This window comes from Amphiura filiformis, chromosome 12 (assembly GCF_039555335.1).
Source record: "Amphiura filiformis chromosome 12, Afil_fr2py, whole genome shotgun sequence".
NCBI classification, from domain to species: Eukaryota; Metazoa; Echinodermata; class Ophiuroidea; order Amphilepidida; family Amphiuridae; genus Amphiura; species Amphiura filiformis.
In genome coordinates, this window is record NC_092639.1 from 34,442,570 (window position 1) to 34,455,705 (window position 13,136).

At 36.8% G+C, this 13,136-nt stretch overlaps 1 pseudogene; it reads right to left on the reverse strand.

Annotated features, from left to right (window-relative positions):
- Positions 1-7,258: 7,258 nt before the first annotated feature.
- The window catches only part of LOC140166112 (sodium/glucose cotransporter 4-like), a 62,180-nt pseudogene continuing 56,302 nt past the window's right edge, over positions 7,259-13,136 (reverse strand).

Below are 13,136 nucleotides of genomic sequence, written 5' to 3' on the forward strand. Positions count from 1 at the left end.
TTGACAGTCTGAAAACCATGCATGTGATTACTTTCTGCAAAAGTGATATAGTATTCAGTTTAATCCTTCGCTTATAAGCCATTTTCTAACCAATTTTAAATATTTTTATGCTGTGATGTGGACCACTGATAAATATTTTTAAAGTGCAGTGATTTATAGTATGGTACAGAGTGGCCCAAGACATATTAGCAACAGGGATTTACAGCTAAGAAGAGCACACCCTAGACATGCCACAATATACCATCACAGCCAGGATCAGCTCCCCAAGTTCTTGTATGGGTAATAAGCAGCTAGTTCCTTGCCCAGGGGAATTTCAAGTCAGCTCAATTGACCTTTTCGGTAAATCCATAACCCTTTAGCGAGTACACCTGAGAACTCGTCATATTATGTCAAAATGACGAGTTCTCAGGTGTACTCGCAAAGGGTTATGGGATTTACCGAAAAGGTCAATTAAATTGTTTAACGAGAACAAACGTGGACTGCGCCAGAGGTCAAACTCGCATCGCTAAACACCAATACACCAGAATCCACGCTATACAGATTGATCTAACTTGACTGCTTACAGTATCTTTAACATAGGTATGCCATTATAGAGTATATAAACACAATGTACCAACCTGAGTATATAGAGAAAATCGCATCATTACCCAGCAAGCACCAAATATTTCTAATACATGTGTTATAAACACATTTTGGTTTTGGTCAAAACATTTGAATAACATTTAAATGTCGGGTTATGTAAAAGGTTCTGAACACATTTTTAAAATGTTTTATATGAAAGAACACTGCAACAATTTTTTTTTTAATGTTGTCAAAATGTTACTGCAAAACATTTTTTGGCAACCGTTTTTGCAAAATATTTTGTCAACACTTATATCAATAACATAATAATTTCAAAAATGTTTCACACCTTTTATATAACCCAACATTTTTGAAAACATTTCTGTAAAACATTTTGTTTGCTGGGTATAAACCCTATTTATCCACATTGTATTGCAATCATGTTCTCACATCCCACAAACTTGTGATTCAATAATGTTACAGTGATAAAGTAGAATATAATACAGTATTTACAATATCTCGACCGGGGGATGGGGGGGGGGGCACAGTAGTAAGCACTACCACTGTCATGTAATGTGGGTATGTGCTGCAATTTTGCTCAGTTCTTTTTTCAGTTCAAAAAGTCTCAATCAAACTAAGACCTTACTGTATGGAGGAAAAAGTTGATTTCCAGGACCCTACTTTTGAAGACCTGTGCGGCACATACCCACCCATAAATTTGTGAGTGTTCCTCCCCTAAATGCCCCACCCCCAATCCCCGGGGGAAGTTAGCCTCTACAAAAGAATACAGTCAATATATACAATCAGCACACAATATCTTGTAACCTACCTAAGGCGACAAATAGATCCTGTTCTACAGACTCGACTGACCCAAATTTTGCATTTTGGAGAGTGGCTTAATTTATGTTTGCAAACCTGAATGTGCAATTTTTCAAAATTTTTTAAGCTTCTAGTGATTACTTGGCAAGTCCGCCCTCCTGTAGAATTTCGGGTTTTTTGTCGCCTAAAGGTACATTGCTAGGGAACTAACAGAAGATTGATACAGCCCTATTAACAAGACTAGAGTCATTAAGGAGGTATGAACTATGATATGTTCTTTATTGTTATACTTTAGGCACCAACACTTTTTTTAATCATCAATGTTGATTTGACCCACCTCCGAGAGGGGCTTAGCTTTATAATCAGATCTTTATGTTACTTCATCAACCTTTGGTTTTGTTCCCTGCATAGCAGATAAGATATCTCACCCTTCCCAGAATCCTTTGCAACATGATACATCACCCCCATTTCATCAAATGACGCTTCCATTACTTTATACAGGTTCTTTTTGTTTCATTTTGAGAATAAACTGGCTAAACATGGGTTGATAGCCTAAGAAATAAACCTATTTTGCAAGATCTTGATGTCCGCTGTTCATTGAGGTACATTTTGTCACTATCAAGTATCGACCCATGTTGCACTATCGACCTGACAGCAAATCAATTCAGGAAATTGAAATGGGCAGAAATGCATTATGGGAAGTGTAAGATATCTCCTGTGCCTGCATGGTATCTGAATGTCAAATAAGGTGCTGTAATACAATTTTAATAAAAACCCTGTTAAAAACATAAAAACTTGTTTCAAAGTGATAAAATATATTACATCATATTATTGTTAATGCACTTAGCACTTTCACTTCATGAGTGCAATTCAGGCAGCAATTTTCATCAAATCATACATACACATGCACATACCATACTATAATTTGGTTCACCTCAAGTTTGGCAGTGACGTAGGTGCGTATTTAGCTCGCCGCAGTATTGAATCGCGCGCATTGAGTCTCCACGCACGCATACAGAGGCGGCTTGTCGACACGCTTGCGGCGCAACCGCGAAAAGGCATTGACGTCACTACCGAACTTGAGGTGATTCGAACCAAATTATAAGGATGTGCATGTGTCACACTGCATGTACTCATCTTACACAAAGTCATTTCACTACATCTATACATAAAATTAAGCTTAATATAATCCTAAAAATCAAAACATATAGCATGATTCTTTTGGTTTAAAATTCCAAACATTTCAATTACATATGCATTTCAGTTTTTGATTGATACAGCTTAAAATATATGACATGATATAAACACACATATCTTGGTGTAGATTATTCATCCAGTAGTTCAAAACATTATTTTGTAAATTAAATCTAATACTGGAACTAAAATGTGCAACTCACTTTGCTATGTTGCGTCCGAAAACATCGGACTTCATCAAGCATCTGATTGATGATGTTGTGACGTCAGATGTGATGATGTTTTTAGTTCCAGTATTAGATTTAATTTACAAAACAATATAAACACACAGCTATATCTTACATGTGATGGGGTGTGTGTATGTTGTTTTTATTTTTGTGACTTTTTTAATATATTTGTTCTTTGCATTCGGCAACCCTGAGAGGGAGAGGTAGTAATGCATACAAACTTATCTATTACCTACTAGTATACTGTAAAAGGAGATATTTTTGTGAGCAGTTATTTTCGCAATTTAGAGTAAGAGAGACATTTTCACGAATGTTATTTTCGCAATTGCTAAGTCCTGCCTTATACTTATAATACATTGTTGCATATATTTGTGGTGTTATTTTCGCGGTTCGAGCTCCAATCGCAAAATTTGCTAAAATTAAACCCCTGCTAAAATTTCCCCTTTTACAGTACCTGCCAACCCAGCAAAACAATACAGAAAACAATCACAAAATGTTTATATGAAGTTGCTAGAAAACATTAGGTTATATAAAGTTGTAAAACGTTTTTAAAACAATAATAACATTGAAAAACATTTTAGACAGCTTCCTGCAAAACATTCTAATATAATGTTATTTTAAAAGTGTTGAAAAAAATATTTTAACAACATTTTAGAAAGGTTGTAGTAATGTTTTTGCAGCAAAATGTAATGAAATGTTTTCATGACCTTTAAATAACCTAACATTTACTGTTATTAAAATCTTTTGACCAAAACAAAAAAAATATTGAAAATATGTTGGATAAAGTTTTTTGTATTCACTGGGATGAAATTTTTGCAGGTTCATAACTACACATCAGTTGTTTGGAGGGTATTAAGAAATATCAACACATTTTCTTTGGAACCGAGGAATAACCTCAAGTGAGGGATATTACAAGGTCCAAAGCAAAATGTTCAGATTTTTCACAATGCCCGACATATAACTGATGCAAAGTTATTTATCTAATTCATAACCATCACTTTACAACTCATCACATTACAAAATATGTCACCTTGCTCACGTACATGTTCATCAAATTTTCTGGAAATTTCATTTCCAAGTGCTTTACAATTGTCATCGAACACTTTAGTAGCGATTCTCGGTATTCACAATATGATGAGCCACCATCTGTTGCTGGAGAGAGGCCAAAATATGCAGTGCATCTTGAGAAAAAGTTGACATCCAAAGCCAACTTAATACGAATACAACACAGGAAAATATGTCATTGTCGTGGCGCTGTTTTCAACATTATTATCATCACACTGACATGAAAAGCCAATGGTGATCGACTAGAACGTTGATGTCGACCCTGGAGATCAAAAATTGGACTGGCAAGAACAACCACTGGCTGCTCATCATATTGTGAATCGTAAGAATTGTTTTTGCTTTTTATTATTTGAACAAGTTGTCAGGCAGAAAAGCCTTTGTTCAAATCACAGAGTACAAATAATGAAATCATAACATAAAACAATAACATAAAACAGTTTCAAAATTACAATTACAATACTACAACAAAATTTGAATTGTTGGAATCACTTGCATATTATGAAACCAAATAATACCATTATACCAATATTTTACAACAAGTAGCCTAAATAATACAGTGACATAATAATAATACAGTGTTATCTGGGGTTGGGCAATGTGGTGACCCTACTTTTGTCATATTTCTGACCCCCGACCCAATCTGTTTTCAAGCCCAAGGCATGTTTGTCTGACATTAGTATGTAAATCTTACAAAGTAGGTAATGGTGCCTCCAACGGACAAGGTACAAAACACACCAAGGATCAAAGGATGATACAAGAGGATACCTAGAAATTATAAAAACAGAAAGATTCGAGCCAGGTATACCAACTTGGTGTGGGGAACAAAGACAAAGACCAGATAAAAACTAATGCAGTATGTAAACCAGAATGGTGTACATGCACTGTTACGTCTGCATTAGAAAAAATCCAAAACCACAGGGATGGTAGACAAAGTTAACAAAAATACAACCGACGTTTCGAGCAGATAAACTGCTCTTCTTCAGGGACAGACAACAAAATATAAAAGCAAACAACGAAAACTACATACTGTAACTGTAGTTAAAAAACAATTTTGTAAAAATAAAATTCAAGTCAAAAACTGAAGGCAAGTTCAAATAGAACTCAGTAGCAAACAAAGCTCAGAGCAAAATAAGCACGTCTTACCTCTATGAAAGACGGTTCACTACAATGAGAAACAGGAAAGCAATAAAATTATGTAAATGAGCAACACCGCAGGACAATAGGGTATTGTCCTAATTGACAGGATGTAGATGCAGTATTGTAAGCCTACAAAATAAATGTGTTAAAAAATAAAAAATAAAAAATATAAAATATAAATAAAAAATACAATAAAAAATAAATAAATAAAAAATTTTTCATCCTAAACACACAAAGCATAGTCTTCCATACAGCCTGGCCTTCCGTCTTAACAGGATCTGCTCTTCTCCAGAGACCCTTACCACCAGAACTGCAGAACTTAAGGACTTCTTGAAGGCCAGAGGCTATCCTATAGGTGTCATTGACAGACAAGTCAGCAGAGCCCTTACTATACCCAGATCTGAAGCTCTGAAGCCAAGAGGCTCTGACTCTAACTCCAGTCCAGAACGGGTCCCTCTTGTGGTTACCTTCCACCCGCCTCTACCTAAGCTGTCTCAAATCCTGAACAAACACTTACCTATCCTTCGCTCTTCCAGCAGATGTAAGAAGGCCATACCCAATGTTCCCATGGTGGCCTACAGAAGAAGTGCCAACATAAAGGATATGGTTGTACGCTCTACTCTCCCACCTGTACAACCTCCTCCCAGAGGCTCATTTACTTGTGGCCAATGCAGATCATGTAAACACACAAGCGTTGATCATCATGATCATATTGATGGACTTGGGCCAGTATCACACACTTATGAAGACACTACATTCACCAGCTCATCTACTGGAGACACCCACACTATCCACAAACATCTCAACTGTCAAACTGATAATGTTGTGTACCTAATTACTTGCACACAATGCCAAAAAACAGTACGTAGGAGAAACAAGCCGCACTCTTGAACAACGTCTGGCTGAACACTGTGCCGATGCCCGCCACAACAGAAATACACCTGTTGCTAGACATTTTAATCAACCCGCCACAATGCACGTAACATCTCAGTTATTTGTATCGACAAACCACCCAAAACTAACAGTACTATGAGGAAGAAGTTAGAGAAGGATTGGATCGCTAAATTACAGACCAGTAACCCTCATGGTATAAACATGAAAGAGTAATTTTCTGCCAGTGTATCCTTTTAGGCCTATGGATCTTGTTAGCATTTACTATTGGATCTAGGCCTACATGTATTGTACATGCTTGATGTGTCAATTCACATTTGGCTTTCTTACTGTAGGCCTACTTGCTTGTTAATATTTTTCCATCTTTCAGTAGACCATGTATCACTTCCTATTTTGGCATATTTCATGCCAATCAGTAACGGTATTTCACTGTGCTTTGGTTATAGTGATTTTTGGCTTACTTTTATCCGTAGGCCTATACTCATGCTCTGATGTTAATTATAATTATGTGCGGACCATTTCCATATTTTACTTTTTATCTGTTTTTCTACCCCCCCCCCACCTACTCTTTTTCTGTATGCATGCTACACTTTAATATTTGAGTACTTCCTCGTCTTTATTGTTTTATTCAGCAAATTTAACTTAAACAAAAAACAAAATTAAAATTTTTTAATTTTTAATTTTATTTAAAATTTTTAAATTTTTTATTTATTTATTTTTTATTGTATTTTTTATTTATTTTTTATTTTTTAACACATGTATTTTGTAGGCTTACAATACTTGGTTTGTAATATGCATATCACTCTTCTCTCTTTTTAGTTTGAGTGACATTAGTCCACTTATCTCTCTCTATTCATTCTCTTCTTCTTCTATTGTCTGCGACCCCTCTTGACATCTACATCCTGTCAATTAGGACAATACCCTATTGTCCTGCGGTGTTGCTCATTTACATAATTTTATTGCTTTCCTGTTTCTCATTGTAGTGAACCGTCTTTCATAGAGGTAAGACGTGCTTATTTTGCTCTGAGCTTTGTTTGCTACTGAGTTCTATTTGAACTTGCCTTCAGTTTTTGACTTGAATTTTATTTTTACAAAATTGTTTTTTAACTACAGTTACAGTATGTAGTTTTCGTTGTTTGCTTTTATATTTTGTTGTCTGTCCCTGAAGAAGAGCAGTTTATCTGCTCGAAACGTCGGTTGTATTGTTGTTACTTTGTCTACCATCCCTGTGGTTTTGGATTTTTTCTAATGCAGACGTAACAGTGCATGTACACCATTCTGGTTTACATACTGCATTAGTTTTTATCTGGTCTTTGTCTTTGTTCCCCACACCAAGTTGGTATACCTGGCTCGAATCTTTCTATGTAAATCTTACATAAATTGTCTAACATTAGTAAATCTTAAAGGTCTATTCTGCAATTTGCTGAACTGCAACACCCTAAAATTCATCCAAATTCAGATTTTTGCATTTTTTTTGGAATGAGTATAGATGTGCTATAGACAAATGGCAAACTTAAGGGCTCCGATAGTGACATTTTCATTTTGCATGGGGTGCAGATTTTCAAAATGCATACCTTTTCATTAGAAACTGTCATGTTGGACAATAGTAGACCTTTATCCCCTATGCAATTGATTTTTGGATCCTATTTCCTAGCAACAAATTTCACAGAAAATTCATGATTTGAGTATATTTATAAATTTTGACCCATGCAATTTTGCTATCTTTTGCAGATTTATGGGGTACGGGCCTGAAAAGACATAATATATTGTGGTCAACTTATATGTAATTGTTGATTGTTTGGTGGTGTAGTCAAACAATATATTTTTGTACAGCAAACTGTCGAATAGGTGTTTAAAATCAGCCTCTAATCACAACCTGGTCGAGCGGACCTTGCCTCCCACTTTATTTACATTTAAAAACACAGAACTCTTCATCTTTTACACTCCTCTTACGTAACAAAGTTTGCATTGTTATATTTTCTTTCAAAATAATTTCTCCTTTATGTCCTATTTATAAATATGAATTTCATGATCAAAATAAAAATTTAACAACTTGTGTCAATTTTTTTAATTCCATGATTTTTCCCCAACTCTGTGGGACCCCTGAACATGAAAGTCATGGAACAGCTACATGTGGGGTATGAGTTGTTGCATTCATCATGGTGTGTTGCAGTAGAAGTTTGAAATTAAGCCCAGTAACAGTACAAGAAGACGCCAACAGACAGTATGGTAACCAGGCCTATATTCAGGATGATCTTATCTCGTTTTTTCTGGTATAACTTGGCCATTTGTTGCTGTTCTCGTGCTTTTATGTCCTCGTCAGATAGCGCTTCTTGCTCTTTTGTCTCGAACCCGCAGAACCACATGTAGAAACGTTTTAGAAGGGTCATCTGTGTAGACGGACCATCAGCTGAAACAAGAATTACAAGATAATGTATTTAAACAGAAATTGTAACCACAACCAATTTCCTTCTCAGACCATATGGCCCAAAATTGGCATACAGTTGGCACAAAATTGGCCTGGCTCAAAACTGGTCTATAATTGGCCCAAAACTGGCAACAATTTGCTCAAAATTAGCCTACAGTTGGCACAAAATTCTTCTACAGTTTGCCCAACATATAAACCTTCAGTAACATTTCAATGGGCAATTTGCAATGGGCTATACCATTTCAAATCCACACTACCCCTGTGGAAGATTTTGGAAATATCTTTCACAAGAGTATGGATTTCAAACAGAATGACTCCATTCGAAATTCATACTCCCCCTGTGGTAGATATTTCCAAAATTTGTCCACAGGGGTAGTGTGGATTAAATGGAATAGCGTAATCTAATACCACTGAATAAGGAAAACATAACTTATTGTGGGATAGGCTTTTACGACGGGAATTCATAACAATTAGTGGGTTTTTAGCGGGTCGCCGTCGGACAAGTTTAGAACTGTCAAGCTTTCGTCAGGAGTAGCTCTGACTTCTTCAGGACAAAGTACCTAAGAATGAGACATGTAGACCGCCTTTGTCTACTGATGACTCTGAAAAGAGCCGCTCAATGAAGACTGCCCCTTGTCTACAGAGAACTAGCAGATCTCGCCTATCTGCTAATATAAAGGTTTTGGTGGCTCTGAAAAGAGCCGTTTGCTGAAGACTGCCCCTTGTCAACAGAAACAAGCAGATCTCGCCTATCTGCTGATTTTGTGAGTTTTGGTGGCTCTGAAAAGAGCCGTTCACTGAAGACTGCCCCTTGTGAACAGAAAACAAGCAGACCTCGCCTATCTGCTAAATTAAAACATAACTTATTCAAAACCAGTCAATTTTGCATTAAATCCCTATAACTCACAAACTATGAACACTAAATTATATACCAGTTACCTATATGGAGATGAGATATTCCTTTATTATAAAATTCCATTTTTGAAGCTGCAGGAGGTTTTACAATAATCTTCATTTATTCAAATTTTGAACCACGTTTGGTTCGTTTACTGCATGAAACCTTTTCTTTTGAACCTGCCCTCTTTTTAACGATCGCCATTCAGAGTAGCGCTCTCTATATAGAATATACTGGTGTCATTAGGGAGCTGAGAAATTTTCCTTAATGGTCATATAAAACTTGATGTGATAGACCTGAATTCCATATCGCAAGTTGAATTAAGATCCATCCTTCGATCTGACTGGTCGTTTACTAGCCTCACTCACAGCCATGGTTACCACAGCACACAATAAAGCAATCAAGCACAGATTTTGTTAGCAACTAGCAACTTCAGATTACATGCACATATTTCGGGAATTCAAGGTTGTGATATGCTTGCAATAATAGTTAGTCAGGTATTTCAGGCTGAAAAACATGTTACTCTTTCCATAGAAAGGTTTTCATATGAATTGGCCTACATTTGGCCTGAAATTGGTCCAGCATCTTGCGAGATTAGTTCAGAGGAAATGGGGGATGGAAGAATCACAGGCTTTTGCTGCTAAGAGCTAGAAGATCACTCGAGACAACAAAAAATATATAGACCATTCACTAACAGGCAAAGTCCAGCATCATCTGTTAATGAGGGCTGAATTATCCATGAAGCGTGCGAACGAAAATGCTACATCCATTTTGTGCCTGTTACTGCGTATTTTTTCAAAGCACAGTCTTGATATCTTTTGCGTAAATGTGCACAGGCAACATAGAGTTGATAATAAACCTATTTCAGCTCCATGATAGCCACAAACGATATGTGCTTGATTTATTAGACATCTATTTGAACGATCGGCCCTCATGAATATGCAAGAATTCTCAGCGTATAAAGCATGAGGACTTTTGGCTGTTAGTGAATGGTCTGTATATTTTTGCTGAACCATGGAATGGTATCAGCCTATATTAGTGAATGTTACTAGCTTACTAGCTTACTTACTAGCTTACTTACTAGCTTACTAACTGACTAACCATTTAGTCTGAAATGGACATATCTCAAAATGCCACAAAATTTAAATGCATTGATCCTTATGACATTCTAAACATGTTAAAAATATTTTTAAATTCATTTAAGGTCATTACGGGGTCATAAAGGGGTCAAAGGTCAAGTTTTCAAAATGTTCCAATTGAGCTGCAATTTAAATACAAAGATCCTTATGAACACAATATACTGCCAAGCCCATGGTTCAGCTATGGTGCGGTAACCGCCTAGTTCATCTATGGGAACACTAACTATATTCCTTAACACACAAACTTATTTATATGCATTTTGGCTCGAACTGGCAGAAAAAAATGCCAGGTTGACACAAAAAAGTTATTGTAAATTGGTCTCTGCCAGGCCAACCATAAAGTTTGAGTGTAAGCCTTTTGCCAAGATTTTTGGCCAGGTTTACCATAAAAGGTATTCTCACTATATCGTGGTCTACAGTACTAGGAGTATGTTGATTTATTTGTGTGGAATAAACTAAAGACCTAGGGTATCCTAACTATTCTCTCATTTTCATCTATTTTTTGTTATCTAACTTCTATAATATTGTGTGATATGCTTTTACGACGGTAGTTCATAACAATTAGTAAGTTTCTAGCGGGTTCGCCATCGGACAAGTTTAGAACTGTCAAGCTTTCGTCAGGAGTAGCTCTAACTTCTTCAGAGCCACAAAACTTTTAAATTAGCATATAGGCGAGGTCTGCTTGTTCTCTGTTGGCAAGTGGTTGTCTTCAGTGAATGGCTCTTTTCAGAGAAACCAAACCTTTTACATCAGCAGATAGGCGAGATCTGCTTGTTCTCTATTGAAAAGAGACAGTCTTCAGGAAACAGCTCTTTTCAGAGCCACAAGGAGGCAAGGGGCAGCCTACATGTATCATTCTTAGGTACTTTGTCCTGAAGAAGTCAGAGCTACTCCTGACGAACCTTGACAGTTCTAAATTTGTCAGACGGCGAATCTGCTAAAAACTTACCAATTTCTATAATATTCAATCATGCAATCAGGCCATGCAAGTATACAAGGGATAAGGTAGGTAAGCTTAAAAATATGATTGTTGCAAATTAAGGTATTTTAAGGTTATTATGTATTGGCATGTAGTGTCTCGGTTTAAGGAGGGAATGGTCTAGCACAAAGGGAGGGAGGAGTACATTGGGCATTACATCATAGTATGCAGCTATATATTGTCTTTATTTGTTTCTATAATGCAACTATTGTCATGCATGTACATGAGCACATGCCCATACCTCGCTCGGGCTGGTCTGTTGTCGTACCATCCTGGGCGGTGCTTCTTTCAGGCCCTGAGGCACATGATTTGTGTAAAAGGAAAATACTTATGAGAAGAGATCATAAATAAAATAAAATAATCCATCCAAGCAAGAATCACCCCAACATTATTATGTTGCTAAAATATGGTGCACAACAACAACAAAAGTACCAATTTCTATTGGCATGTCTGTTTTTCAATTAACAAACACTACACATCAATGAGGGCATTGTGAGTTAAGACAGAATCTGCCATCTTGACCAATTTGGCCATATTTATCAAGGCAAATTGCAGTTCACGGAGAACAAACCATAAGGAATTCCAACTAAAATGACATATCAATCAGATCAGGGGTGACATTCTTGTGATTTGGGGTGAAATTCTAGTGATTTGCAGTGGCGTATCCAGGGGGGGCTTTGGGTGCTGAAGCCCCCTGCACTTTGTTAAAAATCATGAAAAATCAGCCGTTTGGGGCGATTTTAGCCCCCCCCCCAGCTCCCGCAGGAACAGATCCTGGACACGCCGGTGATTTGCTAATCTGAAGTATTAAGTATCCATGGACCAGTATAACATTCAAATCAAAGTTGACTTTATTACTATCAAATTGCATCTTTTGCCAGAAAAAACAGTCAGGCGATTGATTTTGTGATTTCATGTATGTCCCTGATAATTACTGATGGTATGATACTGATTCTAAACTAATTTAACGTAATCCGCTGGCAACATTAAATTTAAGGTTAAAAATCAAAATAAGGTTGAAGTAAAATAAAATAAAATTGCATCTTTCTCATATTTATCATAAGATCCCAGGGGGGTGGGGCCAGACAAGTTTCAGAGTGTACACATGCGTGACCAGAAAAACACAAATTAAGGGTCCTTTTCAGAAAATGAATCAGAATCCTGTTTAGGGGCTAAAACACGCCTGTTTTCGAGAAAAAGGGTTGTTTATTAAACCTTTAGTTGGTGCGTTTAAGGGCCATTTTAATGATCCTGCTATTTCACAAAGCGTGTTTCACTGGCATGTTTTGCATCAGGAACATCATAAATATTAGACAATTATAAACAAAAACATGTCCCGGGAAACATGTAGGCCTACTATAAGGGTTTATTTTATCAAAAAGTGTGGTACCTTTCAGATAAAATCCTGCTTAGGGGTATCTTTTAGGTACAGTCCTGTTTTTTTTTGGGGGGAAATTTTGCTCAAAAGGGCAAATCCTGTTTAGGGTATGTTTTAAAAATCTCTGGCCATGCATGTGTACACTGTGAAACTTGAGTGGCCCCCCTGTGGATAAGATATCTAAGATACTTACCATTGCGGAGCATATTCTGGTCCTCTGGATCCTCCTCTGTTGATGTTGCGGTGTTACCATTTGCTGTGTTACCATTCATCTCCCCGGATTTCTCCTGCAGTTCATATGCCTTGTTGGAAGCATTCAGTTTGGCACCATCATCCTCGCCATACTTCCTCCACAGTGCGATATCTTTGCGCTCTTCTGTACTGTACCGTGTCCAGTACGTGAGGCGGTACAACTATTAGAAA